The following is a 27,014-nucleotide window of genomic DNA, read 5'->3' as shown; positions in this document are numbered from 1 at the left end:
GTGACTCTGACAGTTCATGCTCTTCCATCCACTTTGAATCCATAGGTGGATAGTTCTTGAACTTCACCAAATAGCGTCTTGCAACTTGTCCTTTAACTTTTCTGTCCTTATGTGCCAAAACTTGCTCAGGTACCAGGATCTCATCAAGTTCCTCAACTTCTAGCTGATCCTCAACTGGCATATATTCTGGCACATCACCCACGAAGGGTCTTAGAAGACTCACGTGAAACGCATTATGAATCTTCCACGCATCAGGCATTTTCAGCCTGTAAGCCACATCGCTGATCTTGTCAAGCACTTGAAAAGGCCCATAGTATCGCATGCTGAGCTTAGGAAACAGCCGTTCCTTGCCCTTCATCTTCTTTAACCTTGCCTTTTCGAACCTTAAGAGAACCCAATCACCAGGTGATAGTAGCAATTCACGATGGTGACGATCAGCAGCCTTTTTCTGTTTTGCCTGAGTCTTCTCCAAGGCAACTTTAATCTTCTTATACATCTCATCCATGTTCTCAACATATCGATCTGCCTCAAAGATCTTGTCCTTTGTGTGCAAAATGGGAGGAACCTTTTTGCCGCCTTCAACAATTTCAAAAGGTGCTTGCCAGTAGACGAATGCACCGTATTATTGTACGCATACTCAAGCATAGGCAAATATTGTTCCCACTTGCCCTTATTATCTCACACATAGCATTTCAGCAGATCTAAGACAGTAGAATTGGCCTCTTCTGACTGTCCATCAGTTTGTGGATGAAACGAAGACGAGAACTTGAGCGTAGTACCCATGTTCTCAAACAATCCTCTCCAGAACAAACTGGTCATGCGAGGATCACGATCACTGATAATCGATTGTGGCATACCATGGTACTTAAACACATTGTACATGAACGAGCGTGCCATCTGATCAGATTTTATCTTCTTCCTGACAGGGATAAAATGGGCTTGCTTGCTGAACCTGCAGATAATGGTCCATATACCATCATTCCCTGTTGGCGTCCTTGGAAGATCAAAGATAAAGTCCATAGCAATGCTTTCCCATGGCTTATCCGGAATCGGCAGTGGTTGTAACAACCCTGGTGCCTTTTGCCTGTCAAACTTGACCTTTTGGCAAACTATGCATGCTCGCACAAAGGCATCCACATCTCTCCTCAAGGTAGGCCAATAGAAGAACGTCTCTACCGCTTTAACTGTTGCATCAATGCCACGATGCCCTGCATACGATGGGACATGACTCTCTTCCATGACCTTATGTCGCAGTGGCCTAGTGACACAAAGTCTGCCATGCATCATCATAAAACCATCTCTGAGGAGGTAGTGCTCATGATGTTGCCCCTCTTGTAACTGTTCAAAGATCCTTGCAAAATCTTCATCAGCAGTATATTGTTCCTTCATGTCATCTAACTCATGATGATAAGGAATTGACACAGCTGAAATTTGTGGCTTTCTTGATAACGCATCAGCCACAACATTCTTCTTGCCTTCCACATGCATAATCTGGAAGTGGAACATGGAAAGAATGTTTGCCCATCGCATATGCTTTTCGGATAACTTTGACTGTGTCAAGAAGTATCGCAAGGTCTGATGATCTGTTTGGACAACAAAATCAGCACCCAAGAGGTAGTGCTTCCAGCTAGAAAGCGAATGAATCACGGCCAAGAGCTCTTTCTCATAGACTTGCATAGTCCTTTCTGGCCCTTGCAAAATTCGGCTTTCATAGGCTACTACCCGTCCATCTTGCATTAGCACTGCTCCGATGCTACTGCCACACGCGTCACATTGGACCACAAATGACTTCCTGAGATCTAGCAAAACAATAACTGGATCTGAAGTCAACTTTTCCTTTAAGAGACTAAAAGCTGAAATCTCTTTTTGGGTCCATCTGAAAGTGACCTCTTTCTTTTGCAATGCGTGAAGAGGCGATGCTATCTCTGCAAAATTTCTGATAAACCTTCTATAGTAGGAACACAATCCCAAGAAGCTTCTGACATCGTGCACAGTCTTCAAGTCTGGCCATGTCTTGATAGCTTCGACCTTTGCGGGATCCATTCTAACACCATCCTTTGAGACTATGTGGCCCAGAAAGTGGATCTCTTCAAGGAAGAATTCACTTTTCTTAGGATTGACAAGTAACCTGTGACTGCGCAGCTCTTCGAACACAATGGTCAAGTGACGCCTATGCTCCTCTTCATTCTTCGAATACACAATCATGTCATCGAAGAATGTTCCAACAAACTGTTGATGCGAGCGGAAAATCCGGTCCATCATTCTGTTGAACGTGGCAGGAGCATTTGTTAGCCCAAACGGCATCACTAGAAACTCATAAAGACCAAATGTCGTTCTAAACGCAGTCTTGTGCACATCCTCTGGGCTTATACGAATCTGATGGTACCCACTCTTCAGGTCTATCCTGCTGAAAATTGCAGCACCCTCTAAACGATCGAGAATATCATCAATGCGAGGAATAGGAAACCTATTCTTGATGGTATTCTTATTCAACGCACGGTAATCAATACACATGCGCCATGAACCATCCTTCTTCTGCACTAGGAGCACTGGGGAGCAAAAGGGTGAAGAACTAGGCTGAATCAGCCCCTTCTCTAATAACTCCTCAACCTGGCCCATAATCTCTTTCTGCTGCGCCGCACTAACCCTGTAGGGAGGTCTATTTGGTGGGCTACACCCTGGCACCAAATCTATCCGATGGTCCTCAGGTCTCTCTGGCGGCAATTGCGACGGTAATGAATCAGAAAAACAATCAGTAAACTTTTGCAAAAATGCTGACCTTTCTTTATCTAACACAGATAAATTTGACTGATCCTTATCTGAGACATCACGTGCAAAAATCAAGTACACAGAAAGATGATTCTTTATTACAGAAGTGATAGCAGAAGCAGATACAATAGGGACTGACTCTCCTTTAAGCTTTACATCCAAGATGAGAGTTTTGCCCCTATGCTGTACAGTGATCTTTTTGTTGTAGGCATCCAAGACTCCATGTACTCGGAACATCCACGGGATCCCCAACAAGGCGTTACAACCTTCCAACGGCATGATGTAAAACTCTTCAGTGTCCACATACGACTGAATATGCAGACGCAGTTTTCCAATGATGGGAGTAACACACTCTGAGTGGCCAGGACATGCCAACCCTGCCTCTGCTGTGTACCCCATCTCTTCAGCTTTGATGCCCAGCTTCATAGCTAACTCTGGTGAGATAAAGTTGGCTTTGGCACCTGGATCAAAGAAGATGAGTACCGTCTGATCCCTAACTTTACCCCATGCCCTGCATAACTCACTGGCATCTGTGCTGGGCCTGTCACCCACCATGTCTGGCACTAAACCTGCCGTGGGTTTAGGCTTCTTGCCTTTCTGGTCTTCTTTATCCTCTGAGTCAGCTGGCCTTTTCCTTTGTGGACAATTTATAGAAATATGACCAGGCTGCTCGCATATAAAGCATTTGTTCTCAGCCATTAGGACCTTCTTTTCCTCGAGCGACTTGCGCACAAAAGGCTTCCTTTTCTGTTTCTTTGCTTGCGCTCCAGAAGTCCCGGCAGAATCCTTGTCCTTGGTGGCTTGTTCTGACCCCTGTGACGCATCAGGAGCAGTTTTCACAAAGGGCTTCTTCGCTGAATTTTTCTTTTGCTGCCCTCCTTTATCACTGCTCGGAAATCCACTGTCCTCTCCTTTCAACAGGGCAAGACCAATGTTCGCAACTTCCATAAGCTGAGTAAGGGTAGCCACTCTGTTCTTTGTACAGTAATCACGAAGCCCTTTAGGCAGCCCACAACAATACTTCTCTATCTGCTCTGTCAATGGCACAAATCTGTAGGAGGTCACTGAGAGTAATGCTTTACAAAACCTCCTATTGTACTCCAGCAAGCTCTTACACGAAGCTGCCGTAAGCTGGTGCCAATCTGTCAGGACATCGGCTTCAAATTCATTTGATAGCCAAGCAGATGCAAACATTTGCTTGAAGTAAACCCAAGTGGCGGGTGCCTGTCCTTGCATTAACAATGTTGTCCACCATGTAAGCGCATTGTCCTTCAAGAAAGTGGCAGCTTTCCTGACCTTCGAGGCCTCTGTAAAATTCCCTCCCGCATAAGCTGTATCAAACTGCTGGAGGAAAGTGAGTGCCTTTGTCTTGTCCTCGAAACCGCTGAAGGTACTGAACTTTACTGCTGCACCACCTTCTTTGTAAGCCTTCGGCTTCTCTAGTGCCCCCAAGTTGTCATACGGAATGGTCTGCAACATGGGCACTGTACTAGGCATGATCGGCACGCCTTGGCCATTCACATTTTGCGTCAGAGGTGCGATATCTGGCTGCTGTCCAGAAAAACCAGCCATGCCAAAATGACCCTGTGGCACCCCAAACTAGCCCTGGTTGCCGTGGAAACCTTGCTGCATGCCGATAGTACCATACATGGGGTTTGGCATGATGCCTTGCATACCCCCGAACACTGTTCCTGGCATGTACGGCTGACTTCCAGACGCATAACCAACCATACTTTGGAACACTGATCCACCCCCAAAATACCCAGGATGTACCGTGGGTGGTGGAAAAACTGAGTGCATAGCCTGGTATCCAGCTCCCTGTCCATTCAAGACAGCATGCTAGCTCTGAAAGGTGGCGGGCTGAAATGGCATAACCTGTGGAATAGGCATTCTAGCCACCTGTTCAAGCACGGGAGGAACCTGCTTTGGAGCCCCCGACTCCGCAACATGCGAGTGTTCCCTTTCCTCCTGCGCCTCATGAAGTACCTGGGCTTGAGCTTCAACAAGCTCCGTACGCGGCGTAGGTTGCCTATTTTGATGTTGCACTGGTGGCGCTTGCAAGAATTCCATAAACCTCGGATTCTGCACCAGCTGCGAAAAGACATTCACCGCGGCAACTAACTGAGTCTTAAACGCATCATCCTCAAGTTGCCCTGTCATAAATCCCTGTACTACTGGAGGGACATTCACGCTGACAGGAGGTACAGACTGACGTGGCCCTGAGCTCTCGCCAATCTCAAAAACCATAGGAATCTCCTGCCTGTCCTTTGGAGAGGAACCCTCTTCCATAATTCCCTTCCCCTTGTCGGCCATAGTGTAATCCCCGCGTTCTTGCACTGTGTGTCTTTACCCTGAACAATCCAGGCTCACTCTTTGAGGAAAAAGTGATTGATATCCCGGCAATGGAACCATGAAACTGGCCCGTAGGGCGGTAGGCGTTGGCTTTCACCCGAAATTCTTTACTTTATACACACACACAGAGCACTTTGCAAAGAGAACCTGCGACGGGAGTTAACACTTCAATACACACACGGCTCGGAAGCTAGAATGCTCCGAGCAGACGCCGACAACCTGTAGGCCCCAAAATTGGCGCCCCTTTCGGTATTTCTTTATTCTTTAGGAGGGTAAATTACAAGGTAAGGTCCTGGGAATCCTTCACGTGTATCCACCTAGATACCATTTGATTTGGCCAAATTTCGGTAGCATAACAGCCCCAAAACTTGCGCGAAACCAATTCCCCTGCTCGAACTTGCTTGCACTGTCGTATACCCTCTGATTCCTGTCCAAAAACAGTAAATTCAGCACGCTGTATTTACTGGTTTTTGCCCTGTTTTCAGCCCCAAACAGTCCCCTAACTGTCCTTTGACAGTGGGGCACGATTCCCAATGATCCTGGCGTCCGTACGGCTGAAAAACAGTGAATTTACAGCGCATACACAGCGCTGATTTTGCACCTGTACGGTGAGGTTATGACCCTCACCAATGCCTGCTTTGGAGCAGCAGTTAGCTACCCCTGTTCCTGCTCAAGGAGGCTCTTGCCTCAGCACAAAAGCATGAACCCACACAACTGTACATCAGTCAAATGAGTAGCCCTCTTGTGGGGCATCACATAACTGCACGTAGGGGAGAGAGAGAGCAGTGTGTAGTGTGCAGGGCATCACTCCTAGCACCACATTGTACATGAGAGGGAAAGAAAGCACTCCATAGCTCTTAACCTGTGACAGGTTGCAAATGAGGCCTCTCCCAACATAAAAATCAGCCCCCATTTTTCTGCAAGAGGAAAGTTCACCAAAATGTGACACTTGGCGCATTTTCAAGCATTTTCCCGTTTCGGGTTCGCCGCTTAAAAATATCCCAACCGACGCGTCAGTTGACTTCGCGGCAGAGTTATAAAGTGTTCCCCTAGTCATACCGGAGGTAATGACGCGAACACATTTCACGGCCCAAAATAGTAGTTCCCTAAATTTTAGGAGATGCTCCCGTTGGGCTCCCACTGGTCTTCTGACCATCTATCCTCATTGGGACCGCATCCAAAAGTGCAATGTGGCCCAACTGTCGGATACTTTTTGTTGGTAGTCCCACCTTGACTTTACGCCTTAATTGAGTTCACTTCCTAGTATCCATCAACTTGCTAAGTGCGACGAGGGGACCTATATGATCTTGCTCTGAGCCTAGACATCCTCTTACCATACGAATTCCAGTGCCGACCACTTCCCGTCTGCGGGTGAATCTACCGTTCACATTGGCCATACAATGTCCGACCGTTTGCTACTTCAAAAAGAGGGTCTCAAAACAAATAAAATAAACCCCATTGGAAAGAAACCAACAACCAAGGTTAGCAGTTGCCACATCTCTGTGACATGGTTAATAACTGCCACGTCCTCATGACAATTGATCTGAAGAGTGGATATCATCAGATCCGAATCGGGCCGAAAGATGTCTTTAAGACAGCTTTTCGGACGACTTTTGGGTTATTTAAGTTTTTGGTGATGCCTGTTGGTTTAACCAATGCTCCTGCGACATTTAACCGGATGATGGACAGGATTTTTCGAGAGCACATGCTATTTGTTGGCACTTTCTTTGATGATATCATTGTTTTCTCCAAGAATGAGGCAGAACACAGCGATCATCTGCTTCAGAGATACACTTTTTGGGACACTTTATCTCAGCAACAACAGGATTGCAAGTGGATTCGGCCAAGATAGAGACTATACGTGATTGGCATGATTTGAAGAATGTTCATGAAGTTGGAAGCTTCTTGGGACTGTGTTCGTACTACAGGCGGTTCATATGAAAGTTTGCCGAGGTTGCTTCCCCTTTGCATATCTTGATACAGAAAGGAGTCCCTTTCTCGTGGGGATCCACAGAGGTGACTTCCTTTCAGACATTGAAAGAGAAATTGACTACGGGACCAGTTTTGACTTTGTCGGACTTGCAGAAGTCATTTGAAGTATATTGTGATGCTTGTGGTCGTAGTCTGGGTGCGGTCTTGATGCAAGAAGGCCATGTCATTGCTTACGAGAGCCGATTGTTCTCTGGGCCGGAGATGACAGCACATATATATGAGAAAGAGCTTTTGGCAGTGATCCATGCTCTTACTCAATGGCGACATTACCTACTCGGAGCGGATTTTACGGTCTTTACAGACCATCAGAGTTTGCGCTACTTCTTGTCACAGAAGCAGCTTTTCAGAAAAGCAGATGCGATGGGCGAACATCTTGTCACAGTTTCACTTCCAGATTGTCCATGTGCAGGGACAGAAGAATGTGGTGGCAGATGCTTTGTCTCGGAAGCCGTTGGTTCTGGCTATTTCCGCGATACATCATAGGAGCTTCGAGGATATGGTCAATCAGTATGCCACAGATACAAATTTTGCAGATATTTTCACACGGATACGGGATGGGGAGACAGTAGCTGGATACTCCCTTCGCGAAGGCTACTTAATGAGAAAGACTATGTTGTGCGTTACACAGCCGTTGAGGGAAAAGGTTATGACTGAATGCCACTGTCCACCTTTTACGAGTCACCGCGGCATTGCTACCACCATGAAGGGGGTAGAGAGATACTTCATTTGGCCGAGACTTAAAAAGGATGTGGAAGAGTTTGTGCGTAGTTGCTTAGTAGACCAGAAGGTCAATTTTGACAGGCATAAGGCACAGGGATTGTTAAAGCCTTTACCCATACCCACCCGCCCCTGGGAAAGTATTGAACTGGATTTCATTTTTGATCTCCCGAGAACACAGAATGATCACGATGATTTTCCGATAACATGGCACGTCTGAGACGATTGTCTCCGACAGAGACCCCAGATTTATGAGTTTGTTTTGGAAGGCAATTTGGGAGAACATTGGCACGCGGTTGCAATTCTCGTCATCGTTCCACTTGCAGACTGACGGGCAATCTGAGATTGCCAATTCAGTGATTTTAGATTTATTGAAGTCTTGTATCTTGGATCAGAAGACTCAATGGGAAAAGAACTTACCTTTGGTGGAATTTGCCTACAATAACAAGATACACTCTTCGACGGGGCAGACGCCATGTGAGATTGTTGAAAGTGCTGCGAAGGTTCCATCCTTCCTGAGCACAAAAGATTAGATATTTGAAGTGGATGACTTCGCGAGATTTGGATACGGCTTTTGCCAAGGTTCGCGAGACTTTGCAGGAGTCTCAAGAACGACAGAAAAAGGCAGCGGATCGCCATCGTCGCGATTTGAAATTGAAGGAGGATGATTGGGTGCTCTTACGTTTTGAGAAAGCACGCCTACGAAAGAAAAAGGGAAAGGAGAGGCTTTTTCCAAAGCTTAGTATGCGATACTACGGACCTTTCCAGATCACTGACAAGATAAATGATGTCTCCTTCCGATTGAAACTGCCAGATACTTGGAGGATTCACAATGCATTGCATGTGAGTCTCTTGAAACCTGTTAAGGGTGATGTGCCTTATAATGGGGAGCCTGATGAGCAACCCAAAGTGGAAGAAAACAAGGAGATCCTTGTTTCTGAACAGATTTTGGCACATAACGATAAGAAGAAAGGTGAAGTCAAAAGGCGGTTCTTGGTTAACTTCAAGAACTTTCCTGCATTTGATGCGAAGTGGATGGCGGAGGAGGACCTAGCAGATACTCCTCGGATTGTGAAACTTTACCTCGATGTTTTGGTTTAGCATAGTCTACTCCAAACGGAACCCAGAATTCAGCTTGGCCGGAGATCTGGTGCAGTGGGATGCACAAGAGGGGAGTCACTCCGCTCCTTTGTCAACAAATGCCTCGATTTTGATACTAAAGTCACTGATGTCTCTTTGAGCTTCAGGGATACTGATAGTTGACAGTATTCTGCTGGATGACTTTATGAAATGGAATTCCTGATAATGATACTGATTTGTTTCTTCACTTCTTTTGAGTGCAAGAACTGATAGACGAAATGACTGCAGCATTTTGGTCTACTTGATCTCGAAGAGACATGGTTGCAATAAGGGTTAGTCAATCGGACATCGATGAGGTCCCGATTGGACCTAGATGTGATTGCTAGCTACATTGCCGATAAATCATGGTCTAAGATCTGAATGAATGTTGAATGTCATGTGATGTCTTGTGATGTCTGGTGATGTCCTGTGATGTCGTGAGATGTGACTGTCAATTTTGTACATGTGCTAGATGTGTGTTCCTAGTACGTAGGTACTAACAGTCAGTGTCTGCTAAGACGGTTTATGGCTTTTGTCGGTTTTGTAGGCGTAATCGCGATCGATTACAATGCTTTCAAGAGGGGGGTATGTCACAAAGTGATGACGTCGCTACGGACAGCAGAAACCCTAATTTCTGCCAAAAACCCTAAAATTCTTGCAAACCCTAATTTTTGCCAAAAACCATAGTTTCCGGAAATCGTGGAGGTGATTTTAACAAGTGATGAAATCACGAGGCCTGCCCTTTTGAGGTAGTAAGGATAAAAGAGCAACACATCACTATTGTGAATGCAAAATCCATCACTATTGTTGAGGGTTGAGGAGCATGCACCATCTTGTGGATGTCCCACGCCTCAAGCATGCACCATGCTTCAGAAACCACCTCAGAAAAATGGCATTTCTCCTGCGGATACCCTGATCATGAGCTACGTTGATCACATCGTAGCGCGCATACACCACAGGCAATAGATTCAGGCACTCCATTTCAGGCAGTAGAAAAGAGAGGATGTCGCTGATGCATGTGCCGTGGTCGGCTATGGCATTGTTTAACTCCCTCAGCTCCGGGTCTAGAAGCTTCTCCTCCTCCAGCTATATGCCCATACCATACAGCTGTACATGCCTATATCGTACTTCACTATGGCTGTCATCTGCAAAAAGCTGGAAGATTTCCACCTTGGGAACTTGCTGCTGTGTATATGTCTCTCTTTGAGTGCCACCTCGTTCAACTGAAATTTGAAGCCAGCCATTAATTGGGAAGGCGAGGTGCAGCTTTGATGCATGCTCTCCAACCATTCCAGCCCCATTCCTACGAGGAGCAGCAGCGTTTTATATTGCCCGGGCTCCATCAGCAAGAGGCCATACTGAAAGATGGTGTGGGTGAAAGATGAGTTGGTCGCCAATGGGATGAGCTAGCATGCAATCATGGGGATCCCCGAAGGCGTAAACAAGATAAAAGAGCTTGAGGAAGACAGGGTGATGACGCGCTCGTCGTCTGCACCATTGGGCAGAATTAGAGATCAGGCAATATCGGATGTCCGCCGCCCAAGGGCCTCTGAAAGAGGAGAGCCAAGCCGCGTATATTGGATGGCTCCCCAAAGCAGAGAAGAAAGGCTTCGCTCTTGTATCACCTCTGCTAAAAAACAAAAATAACTAGAGAAAGGCTTCATTGAATGCCAATCAGGCTGCAATATGTTGTAACAGGTAACGAAACAAGGGCTCTTGCAAGCATTTGGTGTGATCTGCAAATCCCTGGTTTCTTGAACGCATACCGTCAGTAGGGGTACCAGCTGATGGAAAATAAAAAATCATGGCATTTGGATTACACTCGGAAGGAAAAAAGGAAACACCTATCTCTCTTTCCCTTTACATCTCTCTCTCTCAGAGGCTCGCGTGACGCGTCTCTCTCTCTGCCTCTGCCCTTGTCGTCCCTCCTCTCAGAGTTCCTCCTCTCCTGCACCAGCCTCGGACCATCAATCTGTAGTGCTTCTCGAGGAGGGCAACTCCTGTAGCTTGCGCAACTGGACTGCATGAGAGAGATAAGAGGCTTGCAATAGCAGACAGATAGAGAGAGAAAGAGAGAGAGAGGGAGAGAGGAGACAGCTCTATTTCTGTGTCTTGTCTCCGTTATGTGACTGGCCTACACCTCATCCTTGCACAGTTGGGCCAAAGAGAATCTTGGAAAGCATCGTTCTACTAATGAATTTATTTCAAAGCTCCCAGTAAGTCATTATGCGCCCTTGATTAGAGCATCCAGCTTTACTCGAATCCATGATAACCCACAATGATCATTCACTGCTTCACCTGCCTTGCCCCAGTGCCCACTACTTGCACTCAAGAACGGTATAGTGTTTTTTAAAACATTTAAAAGTGAAATGCTATATTTTAAAAAAAAAATCTTCTCTTTTTCATTAGCAAAAAGGAAAACCATCACTAAGGCCTCCCCCCTTTGGGGCAGGCCAAAAAATATTTTAATTTTTTTTAAATTTTTTTGGAAATTTTGAGCGACGCAAATCTTAGCTTTTTGATATGATTTGGAAAAAAGAGAAATTGCTTTGTACTGGCTCTCATTGAAAGAGAGAGAGAGAATCTGCTTTTGCTTTCAGAAGCTCTCTGTGAGAGAGGGAAAAGAGCTTTTGCTTTCAGGCTTTTACTTTCAAGCTTTTGGGGCTCTGCTTTTGGCATCCCTTGTAACCTTTAAATAAGTGGTGAGGGTCTCACTTCTCAAAGCATCTGGAGGCAGAGTCCGAGAGTGAAACCCTAACCGCTCTCTTGTACTTTGAAGATTGATTAATACAAAAAGAAATACTTAAAGGGGCACCAATGTTTGGGGCCAATATCTCTAGGCATGGAACTCCGTCGGGCCAGTGCAAATCTATTGTGATTTGTGAATTGTTTGAAGTGGTTATTTGGTGCTGTCGCGATTGATTCTTGACTTGGAGTGTCCAAGTCTGTAACATTGGGGCTGATCTGCTATTGTGTCTGAGGCTGAAAACTGTGTGTATCTGCTGCGGTAAGGGCTGAGAATCAAAAACGCTGATGTTCCTTGTTGCTAGCCAAAAACGCCAGGCTGTTCTCCATCTGCAATCCAAAAACGCTGGTATGCTGATTTGCAGATCTGCTAGCGTTAGTAGATGGCTGGAAACGCTGGGAAATTCAGCAAGGCTGGCGTTAGTAAAACGCTAAGGGCTGAGGCTTGTGGTCGCGGGAAAACGCCAAGAAACTGGAGTGGGGGATGGCGATGGCCTACTGTGGGAGAAAACGCCAAGTATGCTAGAGGCTAGGCGATGGTGCTGAGAGGGGGGTACTGCTGAGAAGTTGCCAATTGAGCGGGAAGCTCATGCTGCCTCTTCTGCTGTGGAGTGCTAGCTTTGGGTTGCTTATATATTAACTTACCCAATTTGCCCTACTGACTACCCAACAAAAGTCACTTAATAAAATAAGTAAAAAATGTCAAAAATAGGGAAAATGGGATAAAGTCATTGGAAAAATCCCCAAACTGACTCTGATGGATTTTGATGTAAATGCTTATGCTTATGCAGTGTGCAACCAGAGGATATGCATCTACACTAAGTGACTGGGCATGCACGGTCTACGAATAGACTCACAAAAAGTGTCAAATCACTTCTAATCTAGACTGACGGGAACCCTGCTATGTTGTAGCTTGTCCACGGACACATAGGGTTGGGATGTGTCACGTGACATCCCCTCCTTTTCAAAGTGAGGTACTGGTACCGAACTCTATGGCGTCGAGGGAGATCGCCAAGAGCATCCGGAATCCTGGAAGGGACTCTTCGCCGGCCCACTCTGCGGTGTGGGTCGAGCGGTACTTGAACTTCATAAAGGTCTGCAACGCTTGCTTCTTTGGGCCGCGCCGAAAGCGACACAAAGTCGTTTGAATCTTCTTTCTTGCGTCAACTTCGTCTAGAGACCTGCTTCTTTCGTCTTCAAGAATCTCCATGGCTGAAAATTCCTGAAACCATCTCCAACACAAAACCATGAACATACCCATTCCATGTAAAGTGAAGGAAAAAAATCTTGTCTTCTCTAAAGACTGTGTATGCAATGTAGATGAACATAGAGAAGGAATGACAAACCGTTCATCAAACATATGCAAACAATGAGATCAAATCTTTTCTGTTTGATCAAAATCAATCAACTGTGGCAAATCACAATGGAAATGCCCATGCTTGGTGCTCATACTATCATGTGCTCTTTCTATAACTGTGTCGTGCCAAGGAAGAGACATGGAATGTGACTTCCTGACATACATACCTTTCAGCTTTTCATGAACAATCCGCATACATTCGTGCTCATCCATGAGAGAAACGTGCTCAACATACAATATGTCATGCCTAGTAAAAGTGATCACATAACGATGCTGACTAAAATACAGGAAACCTTCACGAATGAAACACTCAAACAATGCGTGCGTATCAATCATGCGAACACACAATACTTCCTGTGAGGGTTCTTTGGACCAAGGCTCGAGAGCCAAGATTCGCTTCATCCGGAATGATCAAATCATCCTGTGGGGGTTCTTTGGACCTCAACTCGAAAGCCAAGATCGGTTCTTCGTGATTGATCGAATCTTCAACGAGATTAGCTTCGCTAGGAAAAGCATCACTAACACATCATCCTGGTGAACAATCACATCATCTTCATGCAATTCATCATGCTTGTGAGAAATCACATCTTGATCATGCAAATCATCATGCTTGTCATTGGCATCCAAAGCATCATGCTTAGCAATATCATTCAAATCATCATGCTTATCTTTGTCATCCAAATCATCATTATGCTTCACACAATCATGCAAATTCTGTGTGTCATGCTGTGGAGAAAAAGAGATTCTCCTTATCCCGAATCCTTTCAATCTTGTCCTACATATTAGCAATGAGAGATGGAGAAGGAACCATGTCCTCTCCATGAATGACAATGGGAGAATCGCTTTTGGCATTGAGAGTTAAAGTGTTAGCCTCCCAATCAACGAGAGGGTTCACTTCACGAAACCATTTCATGCCTAAAATCATATCACATCCTGAGAGAGAAGAGACAACAAATCTTCAAGTGAAGGCAGCTTTTTGAATTGCAAACAACACACCAAGGCATTCCTCTGTGATGAGAGTGTCCATACCAGGACCAAAGCCAAAGACCTCGATAGGAGATCTCGGACTAACCTCGAGGCGGGTTCTCTCAACAAGAGAGGGACTGATCACATCATGCATACTACATGGGTCAAACAATATGACAAAACGGTGCCCCGACGTACGACCATAACATTTAATGAGAGAATCATCAATGGGAGGGTCCGGAGAAACTGTGGGCACAATCGTGTTATCATTCATTGCATTGACAGATGTAGTGGGTGTTGTGGTTTCTTTAGATTCATTCGATTCAAGCTTAGGACATGTTCGTTTTATGTGACCCTTAATGTGACAATGAAAACAACGACCTTCCTTAGAATAAGTGCTTTGTTCTTCTGAAGTGATGTAACCTCCTACAATTCCTTGTGCTACCTTTTCATCTGGAGTAAGCTTAGGTTTAGCAATTGTGTTAGCCTTACCCTTAGATTCATTGGAAGAATTCTTTGATGAGAGACTGTTGGAAGATTGGTTAGAAGAGTTATCATTCTTACCATTCTTACCGTTCTGAGGGTTCTGAGAAGTCTGCAAGGTACTTGTGGAAGTCTTGTTCTCCTTAGGCTTTCCATTGTTGTGCTTCATCTCCTGTGCGAGAGCAATCGCTACCGCCTTGTTGAGATCGATTGGATCGAATATCTCGACATCGTACTTGATATACTCGTCCAATCCAAAGAGAAAAGCCTCTTTGCGCTCATCATCCAACATGCGTAGCTCGGTACCTAGCTACAAAACACGATTAGAAAAAGACATAACCGGCATACCATTTTGCTTGAGAGTGCGCCAATCGTCCTTCAATCGTGCGAGATACTGAGGTGGCATAAACCGCGCTAGAAATCAGCCCAACTAAAAGAGAGGAACGTGAATTCGTCGGCTTCCTCTAGGTGCGCGGCTAGCTGTGCCTCTTGCCATGCGTGGTACCAATTTATGGCATCACCGGCAAGGTACATAGCTGCCGTCAAAACTTTGCTATTTCCTGTCTTCTTAGTTGTCGCAAAATAAGCATTAAATTGATGCAACCAAGAATGAATCACCGTAGCATCCATCTTACCATCATACTTACTGAAAGTCAACTTCTCGGTGACTGGATGGTTGGAATCCGCATCGTGGCTTGTGTCACTTGATGAACTCCCACGATCTTTGGGTGGTTCGGTCTTCGAGGCTAGTACTTGGGCAAGCAATTCTTGAGTGCGTAGCTAGATCCCTTTGAGCTTCACGCTCAGCCTCCAAGGCCGCGGCTCGTGTTGCCGCTTCCTCCTTTCTTAGTTCTTTTCTTTCTTTCCTTGCGTCGCGCTCGCGTTCGAAAGCAAGGCGCTTGTCTTCTTGTTGTGCGGCAAGTCTGGCGTTTCTTTCGTCGCGATCGCGGTCCTTGGCTGCTTGCTCACGGTCCTTAGCTTCTTGTTTACGGTCTTTAGCTTCTTGTTGTTCTGCTTTGCTTGCGAGTTGTGCCAATGCAACTCGATTCGTTTCTTGTTGTTGTGCCATCATGTCCAACATCGACTTGACCATCATCTCCATAGGAGTGAGTGCAACTCGTGGCGTAGATGGCGAAGGGGGACGGTCGAAAAGTCTCCTGGTGGGGAAAAATCTCTCTCATGCTCATCACCTGTAGGCGAAGTATCCATTCCGCTTCGGGTGACGACCATGCACTATGATCTTGGGGTCTTAAGCTCGCGAGGAACTTGGGTTCTTGAGGGTCTTGAGGTTCTTGAGGTCCTTGATTCGTGAGAATCTTGGGTTCTTGAGGTTCTTGAGTCTTGAGGGTCTTGGGTTCTTGGGATTCTTGAGGTTTTCTTTCGCTTGCAAATCGCGTTGGAGAAGGATCTTCTCTTCACCCGAGTTCTACGCCTTTCTGCGGGCGCACCCCTTAGCGGCCTTGCGCTCACACCAAGGTTGCTTTTTCCCACCTCACGTCGATTGGCCGGCCGCTAAGTGCACGGTCCACTCTCAATGAGTGAAAAGAGACACAAGGGGAGGCTGGACAAGCCCTTCTTTCTTGGGATTCCTGTCACTCTTCAACAAAACATGATTAGGAATCGCCACGCCCAAGTAAACTTGGGTTCGTGCGATCGCAACAAGCAAAAAAATTCTTGTGGTTCTTGTGGTTCTTTCCTTGAGTAATGCAGAACACTTCCAAAGCTCTGATACCAATGTTAGGTGCAGCCGAATGAATGTTCTATTTTCTCAAGATTAGTGATCTTTATTGCTCAAGGTTCCTTTTAGTCCTTAGGGAAGGAGAGAGACTTCCCTCTTTATGGAGAGTGCTATGATCACGAACAAAGTGAGTGGATATTGTGCGTGCAAGTGTATGAGACTGAGAGAAGGAGAGAGAAGAGATACGACACCCGAGAGGTTGTAAAACCCTCCTCTGAAGGCCCCACTCTCGTCGGCGAGAGTGTCTAACTTTGATTGCACAAAGGTGTACAATGCGTATGCAATGGACTAATGCAATGGGACTATGGCGATGACGACGACGGTGATGACGACGACGACTTGGTGGCTGAAATCTGTGGTCTTCTATCTGCTGATTTTCTTGGACTGTTTCGGTGGCTGAAAATGACTGTTTTGGCTGCGTTTTTATGGCTGAACATCTGCAACCAACTTGGGGCTGATCTGCTACTGTGTCTGAGGTTGAAAGCTGTGTGTATCTGTTGCGGTAAGGGCTGAGAATCAAAAATGCTGATGTTTCCTTGTTGCTAGCCAAAAAACGCCACGCTGTTCTGCATCTGCAATCCAAAAACGCTGGTATGCTGAATTGCAAATCTGCTAGAGTTAGTAGATGGCTGGAAACGCTGGCGTTAGTAAAACGCTAAGGGTTGAGGCTTGTGGTCGCGGGAAAACGCCAGGAAACTGGAGTGGGGGATGGCGATGGCCTACTGTGGGAGAAAACGCCAAGTCTGCTAGAGGCTAGGCGATGGTGAAACGCAAAGTCTGCTAGAGGCTAGGCGATGGTGCTAAGGGGGGGTACTGCTGAGAATTGAGCGGGAAGCTCCTGCTGCCTCTTCTGCTGTGGAGTGCTAGCTTTGGGTTGCTTATATATTAACTTACCCAATTTGCCCTACTGACTACCCAACAAAAGTCACTTAATAAAATAAGTGAAAAATGTCAAAAATAGGGAAAATGGGATAAAGTCACTGGAAAAATCCCCAAACTGACTCTGATGGATTCTGATGTAAATGCTTATGCTTATGCAATGTGCAACCAGAGGATATGCATCTACACTAAGTGACTAGGCATGCACGGTCTACGAATAGACTCACAAAAAGTGTCAGATCACTTCTAATCTAGACTGACGGGCACCCTGCTATGTTGTAGCCTGTCCACGGACACATAGGGTTGGGATGTGTCACGTGACATGTTAAGGGTGATGTGCCTGATGATGGGGAGCTTGATGAGCAACCCGAAGTGGAAGAAAACGAGGTGATCCTTGTTCCTGAACAAATTTTGACACATAACGATACGAAGAAAGGTAAAGTCTGAAGGCAGTTCTTGGTTAACTTCAAGAACTTTCCTGCATTTGATGCGAAGTGGATGGAGGAGGACCTAGCAGATACTCCTCAGATTGTGAAACTTTACCTCGATGTTTTGGTTTAGCATAGTCTACTCCAAACGGAACCCAGAATTCAGCTTGGCTGGAGATCTGGTGCAGTGGGATGCACAAGAGGGGAGTCACTCCACTCCTTTGTCAACAGATGCCTCGATTTTGATACTAAAGTCACTGATGTCTCTTTGAGCTTCAGGGATACTGATAGCTGACAGTATTCTGCTAGATGACTTTATGAAATGGAATTCCTGATAATGATACTGATTTGTTTCTTCACTTCTTTTGAGTGCAGGAACTGATAGATGAAATGACTGCAGCATTTTGGTTTACTTGATCTCGAACAGACATGGTTCCAATAGGGGTTACTCAATCGGACATCGATGAGGTCCCGATTGGACCTAGATGTGATTGCTAGCTACATTGCCGATAAAATGGTCTAAGATCCGAATGAATGTTGAATGTCATGTTATGTCCTGTGGTGTCTGGTGATGTCCTGTGATGTGACTGTCGATTTTGTACATGTGCTAGATGTGTGTTCCTAGTACGTAGGTACTAACAGTCAGTGTCTGCTAAGACGGTTTATGGCTTTTCTTTCAAGAGGGGGGTATGTCACAAAGTGATGACATGGCTACGGACAACAGAAACCCTAATTTCTGCCAAAAACCCTAAAATTCCTGCAAACCCTAATTTTTGTCAAAAACAGTAATTTCCAAAAATCACGAAGGTGAAAAAAAAAATTCAGTGATGCAAATCTCAGCTTTTTGCTATGATTTGGGAAAAAGAGAACTTGCTTTTTACTGGCTCTCATTGAGAGAGAGCGAGAGAGAGAGAGAGAGAGAGAGAGAGAGAGAGAGAATTTGCTTTTGCTTTCAAGCTTTTGGGGCTCTGCTTTTGGGCATCCCTTGTAACCTTTACATAAGTGGTGAGGGTCTCACTTCTCAGAGCATCTGGACGCAGAGTCTGAGAGTGAAACCCTAACCGCTCTCTTGTACTTTGAAGATTGATTAATACAGAAAGAAATACCGAAAGGGGCGCCAGTCTTTGGGGCCAATATCTCTAGGCACGGAACTCCGCCGGGCCAGTGCAAATCTATTGTGACCTGTGAATTGTTTGAAGTGGTTATTTGGTGTTGTCACGATTGATTCTTGACTTGGAGTGTCCAAATCAGTTACAAGGTAGCAGATTCAGCCATAAAGAAGTAGTAGATTCGGGCCGAAAAGACCGTCAGTTTTCAACCTTTAAGAACCTCAGTTTTCAGCCCTCCTACAGATTTTCAGCGACAAAAGACCCACAGAAAACAGCCCCAAAATCAGCGTTTTTGGCTCAGTCGCAGATTTCAACCCATAGTGTTTTTGGACAGCAGTAGAAAGATTGCAGATTTCAACCCTTTGGTCGACTTCGTCATCCCCGTCGTCATCGTCGACATAGCCTAGACTTGCATCAGTCTCATGCATACCATTTGTACCAGATTATGCAATCATAAGTAGACCACTGTCGCCGACGAGTGGGGCCTTCAGAGGAGGGTTTTACAACTTCTCTGGTGTCGTATCTCTCTTCTCTCTCTATCTCTCATTCTCATTCACTTGCACGCATAGTGTCTATTCACTTTGTTTGTGATCATAGCACTTTCTCATTAAGTACGGAAGGCTCTCCCTTCCATAAGATCAAAAAGGAACCTTGAGCACACTATAGAGCACTCATCTTGAGCAAAGCGCAAACATTCATTCCGCTGCACCTAACAATGCGTCACATCGGATGGGTGACAGGGAGCATCGGGAAGAAGTATCTGACCATCCGGGAACGGACATCTCTGAGCGTCATAGGATGGGTGACAGAGAGCATCGTGAAGGGGATTGTACAGTAAGTTCAGTAGGATAGGACTAGGTGATGGGTATTCCTAATGCGTCACAAGGTGGGTGACGGGTGCATCGGAAAGGGGATATCCATAGTCGAGAGGAAATCCGAACTGGAAAGAGGAATACGCATAAAGACGCAAGCACGAGAATAAAGATTGGTTTTGAGAAGCTTTTCTTAAAAAGCGGAATATTTTAACGAGTTTTCCGGGAAGAGCAGACGCTTTCCCGCGAGGAATCTATGTTTGCATTGCATTTGTGCATGTGGTTGCATCCAGGGACGCCTAGGAAGTGTTGTGAAAGGCATTGTTTTTAACTCATAAGGTTTTATTGAGTTTTTGGGCAGGTTCATACCAATTTCAAAAGATGTCGGCCACCCACTTAATAAGTGGGCAGCCACTTAGAAAATAAAGCAACAAAACCAGCCAGCAAATTCTCTCTCCCTATTTCAGGTAGAACAGCAGAAAAATACTAATAATAATAATAATAAAAATCCGCCGCGATCTCTACACGAGCAGCTCAACGTTGAGCTATTCTTGTCGTGGCCAGGGAGATATAAAAGCATCATCGCCCTCTCTCAGAGGAGGTTGTTGTCAGCGCAAGCAAGAGAAGACTCAGCCGCCACAAGACGCAAGAGATCGCGAGACTACGAAGCACGGAAGTCACTTTTCCCGCGCAAGAGCGACAGGTATCTATTGTGGATTCACCATACGAATTGTTGTCGCGTGTTTGCGTTTGAGTTTGCAGGTACTTCATCGCGAAGGAGAAGCGGGAAGGCTTCGACCTACGCTTGGGAATTCCGGGAACGAAATTCGGAAATTGTCTACGGAGTCTCGACTCCGAGTACAGACGGAAAAAGGATTGAGAGCTCGTCTCTCGGATTTCCGTTACGAGAAGGAACGACCATCGAGTCAGAGAATTAGAACGGAGGGGTTTTCTCCGGTTCTTGTAAGATTCTCCCTAATAAAGGATTCTCTTTAAGGGGGGGGACCAACCCATCTTCTGGTCCCCAATACTGTGTCGATCTTCTCACTCTCTATCTCTCTCTCTATCTATTTCTCTCTATATTCTCTAGCTTCAATATTAAGTGATAAATTTTATTTATCCGAGTATATTTTATAATGTTATGCGCTCCCGTTTGTGACACATACACTAAAGTAATAGGTTATTAAGTTCGTGAAGAACTTGGGTTCTTGTGGTTCTTGTGGTTCTTAAGGTTCTTGAGGTTCTTGAGGTTCTGGAGTCTTGAGGTTCATGAGGTTCTTTCTTTAGCTTGCAATCCGTGTTAGAGAAGGATCTTCTCTTACCCAAGCTCTACTCTTTCCTGCGGGCGCACCCCTTGGCGACCTTGCGCTCACACCAAGGTTGCTTTTTCCCACCTCACGTCAATTGGCCAACCGCTAAGTGCACAGTCCGCTCTCGATGATTGAAAAGAGAAACAAGGAGAGGAAGGTTGGGGTGGCATAACAAGGTTAGCAAGGGGAATCAAGGTGCTCAAATAGCTATGCAAAGCTTCCAAGTCAATCCTGTTGTCACGTGCACATCTAACCCTATGTGTACGTGGACAAGCTACTTCATGACATGGGTTCGGTTCGGTTCAGTTCAGTTAGTCTAGCTTAGGAAGTGTTCTGGCACTTTTGTGAATCTGTTCGCAGACCGTACATGCCCAGGCACTTAGAGTAGATGCATATCCTCTGGTTGCACACAGCATGACCATCAGATTTCAGTGAAAACCCATCAGGAGCATTTTTACAGTGCATAGATCTATTTTGCCTATTTCTGACATTTTCCACTTATTATTTTTAAGTGACTTTTGTTGGGAACTGGGTAGGGCAATTTAGCCAAGGACATATATAAGAAAAGCTAGCGCTAGCACTTTCTAGCAGAAGAGGCAGCAGGAACACTTTGTTCAACAGGCACCTTCTCAGCAAGGCCCCAACAAGACACCTAGCGTTTTTGCAACAGATGACCCCTAGCATTTTTTGCTTCAACACAACTAGCGTTTTTCAGCAAGATCAGCCCCGGCATTAGCAGACGCAGCAGATCCATAGCGTTTTTGCAGCAAGACAGATTCACACCCTAGCGTTTTTGCATCAGCATGTCAACCTAGCGTTTTGCAGTTCCGGCGACATTCAGCCCCTCTGCATCAGCGTTTTCAATTTCAGCATCAAGACACCGCAAAACAAGTCCCAAACCTCGCAGATCTCACCTTCCCACAGCACATCCTCGCCGCACGGTCAGATCAGCCACAGTTCGCAGTTTCAGCCCGGAAAACGCAGATTTCAGTATCTGCGTTTTCACTGCGTCGTCGTCGCATCGTCGTCATCGACATCGTCACCGACATAGAGTCAGAATTCAGCAGATACAAGATTTGTAGATTTCAGCCATTACCGTTTTCAGATTTCAGCCCGTCTCGTCGTCATCAACATCGTCAGCAAGTCCAAAGCATTGTAGAGATTTGTGCAATCAATAGTAAACCGCTCTCGCCACAGAGAGTGGGGCCTTCCGAGGAGGGTTTTGACAACATTCTGGTGTCATATTCTTCTCTCTCTATCTCTGTCTCAGCACCTTCATTCACAGTGTTTACCACTTTGTTTGTGATCATTTGCACTCTCTCACTAAAGGAACGAAAGGCTCTCCCTTCCGTAAGGCACAGTCCGGAGCACTCATCTTGAGCAAAGTTCAACATTCACTTCCGTTGCACCTTACATTGGTATCAGAGCTTTGGCAGTGTTTTGTATCACTCAAGGAAAGAACCACAAAAAAAAAAAAATTGCTTCTTGTGGTCGCGCGTAACTCAAGTCCACTTGGGCGTGTCGATTCCTAATCGTGTTTTTGAAGAGTGACAGGAAACCCACGAAAGAAGGGCTTGTCCAGCCTCCCCTTGTTTCTCTTTTCACTCATTGAGAGCGGACCGTGCACTTACCGGCCGGCCAATCAACGTGGGGGGGGAAAAAGCAACCTTGGTGTGAGAAAAAGAGAAGAGCTCGGGTAAAGAGAAGATCCTTCTCTAGCACAAATTGCAAGCTACATAAGAACCTCAAGAACCTTAAGAACCCAAGAACCAAGAACCCAAGTTCCTCGTGAACTTAAGAACCAAAGATCTGTGTATGGTCATCACCCGAAGCGGAATGGATACTTTGCATGAAGGTGATGAGCATGAAGAAGGTGAAGAAGAATTTTCCCCACCTGGAGGTTTTTCCGACCCTCCCCCTTCCCCATCTACGCCACAGTTTGCACCAAATCCTATGGAGGCTTTGATCAAGTCGATGATGGACATGATGGCACAACAAGAAGCGAATTGTCTTGCCTTGGGACGCAAGCGCGAAGCGCGCAAAGAAAGAAAGGTTTCCTTGGAGCGTGAGCGTGAACAAGCGCGCTTGGCGACCGAAGACAGACGAGCGGCCTTGGAGGCAAAGCGTGAGGTGCAAAGAGACCTACGCATGCAAGAGTTGGTCCAACATGCTCTCACCTCGAAACCCGAGCAAGCCAAAGATGTTGGCAATTCATCACGTGGCGCAAACCGCGATTCGGACTCAAATAACCCCGTCAAAGAGAAGATCACGTTCAGTAAGTATGATGGTAAGATGGATGCTATGATTATTCATTCTTGGTTGCATCAATTTAATGCTTATTTCGTGACAACTAAGACTGGAAATAGCAAGGTTTTGACGGCAGCTATGTACCTTGCCGGTGATGCCATTAATTGGTACCACGCATGGCAAGAAGCACAGTTGACCGCGCACCTAAAGGAAGCCGAGGAAGGCACGCCCCTTTCCTTCAATTGGTCTTACTTCCAAGACAAGCTCAAGGCGCGGTTTATGCCACCACAGTACCTAGCACGGTTGAAAGACGATTGGCGCAGTCTCAAGCAAAATGATATGCCAATTATGTTTTTCTCTAATCGTGTTTTGCAGCTCAGCACCCAATTACGCAAATCGGATGATGAGCGCAAAGAGGCTTTCATTTTCGGTTGGACGACTATATCAGGTTTGATGTCGAAGTCCTCAACCCAATCGATCTCAACAAGGAGGTAGCGATTGCTCTCGCACAGGAGATGAAGCACAACAAGGGAAAGCTTAAGGAAAACCAGACTTCACCAAGTACCACGCAGACTCCTCAGAACGGTAAGAACGGTAAGACTGGTAAGAACGATAACTCTTCTAACCAATCTTCCAATAGTCTCTTAGAAAAGAACTCTCCAAATGAACCTAAGGGTAAAGCTAACACAATTGCTAAACCTAAGCTCACTCCATATGAAAAGGCGGAACAAGGAATTTTAGAAGGATACATCACGTCAGAAGAACAAAGCATTTATTCTAAGGAAGGTCATTGTTTTCATTGTCACATCAAGGATCACATAAAAAAAACATGTCCTAAGCTTGAATCTAATGACTCTAAAGAAGCAATTGGGCCAACTTGATGATTGGAATTAGAACCCACAGAACCCACTTCCTCTGTCAATGCAATAAATGAGAACACGAGTGTGACCCAAGTCTCTCATGATCCTCCCATTGATGAGTCTCTCATTAAGTGTTATAGTCATGTGAAGGGTCAAGGTTTTGTCATATTGTTTGACCCACGCAGTATGCATGATTTGATTAGTGACTCTCTTGTCGAAAGAGCCCGCTTGGAGATTCGCAAGACATCTCCTTTCGAGGTGTCCGACTTCTCTCCCGGTTTGGACTCTCTCATCACGCAAGAGTGCCTTAATGTTTTGTTCACTGTTCAACAAGTGCCCTTCGGCAAAAAATTTGTAGTCTCTCCTCTTTCAGGATGTGATATGCTTTTGGGCATTAGATGGTTTCGTGAGCATAACCCTCTCATTGATTGGGCGGAAAATACTTTCACTTTCAATGCCAAGAGTGACTCTCCCATTGTCATTCATGGGGAGCAAGTTGTTCATTCTTCATCTCTCATTTCTAATGTGCAGGTGAAGATTGAAAAGAATCACGAGAAGGAGACTCTCTCAGTCTCTTCTTGACACACATGATTTGCATGATAATGATAAGCATGATGATTTGCATGATCAAGATGTGATTATTCACGAGCACGATGATTTGCATGATAAAGATGTGATTGTTCACAAGGATGATGGTTTAGTTGATACTTTGTCTAGTGAAGCTAACCTCATTGCAAATTCGATAGATCACGAAGAACCGATTTTGGCTCTCAAGTCGAGGTCCAAAGAACCCCCACAGTAAGTATTATGTGTACGGGTGAAAAGTCAGCACACATTGTTCGAGTGTTTCATTCGTGATACTTTCCTGTATTTTAGTCACCATCCTTATGTGATTCCTTTTCATAGGCATGACATATTGTACGCTCAGCACGATTCACTCATGAATGAGCACGGATGTATGCAGATTACTCATGAAAAGATGAAATGTTTGCATTCAAGGGAGTCACATTTCATGTCTCTTCCTTGACATGACACAATGTCTGAAAGAGCACAAGAAGGATTGAACATCAAGCATAGGCATTTCCATTGTGATTTACCATAGTTGATAGATTTAGATCAGAAAGACAAGTTTCGATTCTATTGTTTGCATGTGTTTGATGGACGGTTTGGCACTCTGCCTGTATGTTCATCTACATTGCATGCACAGTCTTTAAAGAAGACTATAATTTTTCCAATCACTTTACATGGAATGGGTATGTTCATGTTTTTGTGTTGGAAGTGGTTTCAGGAATTTTCATCCTTGGAGATTCTTGAAGAAGATAGACGCATGACTATAGACGAAGTTGAAGCATTGAAGGAGCCACAGATGACTGTGTTGCTTTCGGCGCGGCCCAACGAAGCAAGCGTTGCAAACCTTTATGAAGTTCAAGTATCGCATGACCCACGCATCAGAGTGGGCCGACGAAGAGTCCTTTCCAAGATTCCAAACACTGTTGGCGATCTCCCTCGACGCCATACAGTTCGATACCAATACCTCACTTTGAAAAGAAGGGGATGTCACGTGCACATCTAACCCTATGTGTACGTGGACAAGCTACTTCATGACATGGATTCAGTTCAGTTCAGTTAGCCTAGCTTAGGAAGTGTTATGGCACTTTTGTGAGTCTGTTCGCAGACCATGCATGCCCAAACACTTAGAGTAGATGCATATCCTCTGGTTGCACACAGCATGACCATCAGATTTCAGTCAAAACCCATCAGGAGCATTCTTATAGTGCATAGACCTATTTTGCCTATTTTTGATATTTTTTGCTTATTATTTTTAAGTGACTTTTGTTGGGAACTGGGTAGGGCAATTTGGCCAAGGACATATATAAGAAAAGCTAGCGCTAGCACTTTCTGGCATAAGAGACAGCAGGAACACTTTGTTCAACAGGCACCTACTCAGCAAGACCCAACAAGACACCTAGCGTTTTTGCAACAGATGACCCCTAGCGTTTTCTGCTTCAACACAGCTAGCATTTTTCAGCAAGATCAGCCCTGGCGTTTTTACATTGTAGATCAGCCTCGGCATTAGCAAACGCACCAGATCCATAGCGTTTTTACAGCAAGTGAGATTCAGCCCCTAGCGTTTTTGCATCAGCATGTCAACCTAGCGTTTTGCAGTTCCGGCAACATTCAGCCCCTCTACATCAGCGTTTTCAGTTTTCAGCATCAAGACACCGCAGAACAAGTCCCAAACCTCGCAGATCTCCCCTTCCCACAGCACATCCTCGCCGCACAGTCAGATCAGCCACGGTTCGCAGTTTCAACCCGGCGTTTTCAGCGCGTCGTTGTCGCATCGTCGTCATCGACATCGTCACCGACATAGTCAGAATTCAGCAGATACAAGATTTGCAGATTTCAGCCATTAGCGTTTTCAGATTTCAACCGGTCTCGTCGTCGTCTTCATCGTCGTCGACATCGTCGGCAAGTCCAAAGCATTGTAGAGATTTGTGCAATCAATAGTAAACCGCTCTCGCCACAAAGAGTGGGGCCTTCGAAGGAGGGTTTTGACAATATTCTCGTGTCGTATTCTTCTCTCTCTCTCTCAGTGTCAGCGCCTTCATTCACAGTGTTTACCACTTTGTTTGTGATCATTTGCACTCTCACTGAAGGAACGGAAGGCTCTCCCTTCGTAAGTAAAAGGAACCTTGAGCACAGTTCGGAGCACTCATCTTGAGCAAAGTTCAACATTCACTTCCGCTGCACCTTACACCTGTCATCTGTTGGCCTCTGTCTTTGTTGTTCTGCTAAATATACAAATTGTCATACCACATATTGGGCATGTCTCGTCAAGGAGCCTCTAGGTGGATCGCAAGCTCTGCGTCCACATCCTCAAAGACTTCCCAAGGGACACTTACAAACTTATAAACTTTACAAGGGTTGCCAAAAGTAGACCCCAAAATCAATAATCCTAAAAGCAAATCGTCACAAAAAGCTCACACAAAAACTGTCAAATCTGCCCAGCGTAAAAAGCGGAAATCCGTAAAATCTTTCTTACTTTCTCTCCCACAAACACACAACAATGCTTCACTAATCGTACTAAAGAACCACTTACACCGCGAGTAACCTCTGAACATGTGTGTGTG

At 45.5% G+C, this 27,014-nt stretch overlaps 1 protein-coding gene across 1 annotated transcript in view; it reads right to left on the bottom strand.

Annotated features, from left to right (window-relative positions):
- LOC147429472 (U-box domain-containing protein) overlaps positions 1-27,014 on the bottom strand; it is a 92,303-nt gene that overhangs the window by 63,133 nt on the left and 2,156 nt on the right. The window lies entirely within an intron of this gene.

This window comes from Adiantum capillus-veneris, chromosome 22 (genome assembly GCF_014529385.1).
Source record: "Adiantum capillus-veneris isolate H3 chromosome 22, ASM1452938v2, whole genome shotgun sequence".
NCBI classification, from domain to species: Eukaryota; Viridiplantae; Streptophyta; class Polypodiopsida; order Polypodiales; family Pteridaceae; genus Adiantum; species Adiantum capillus-veneris.
This window is presented reverse-complemented; position numbering and strand designations above follow the sequence as displayed.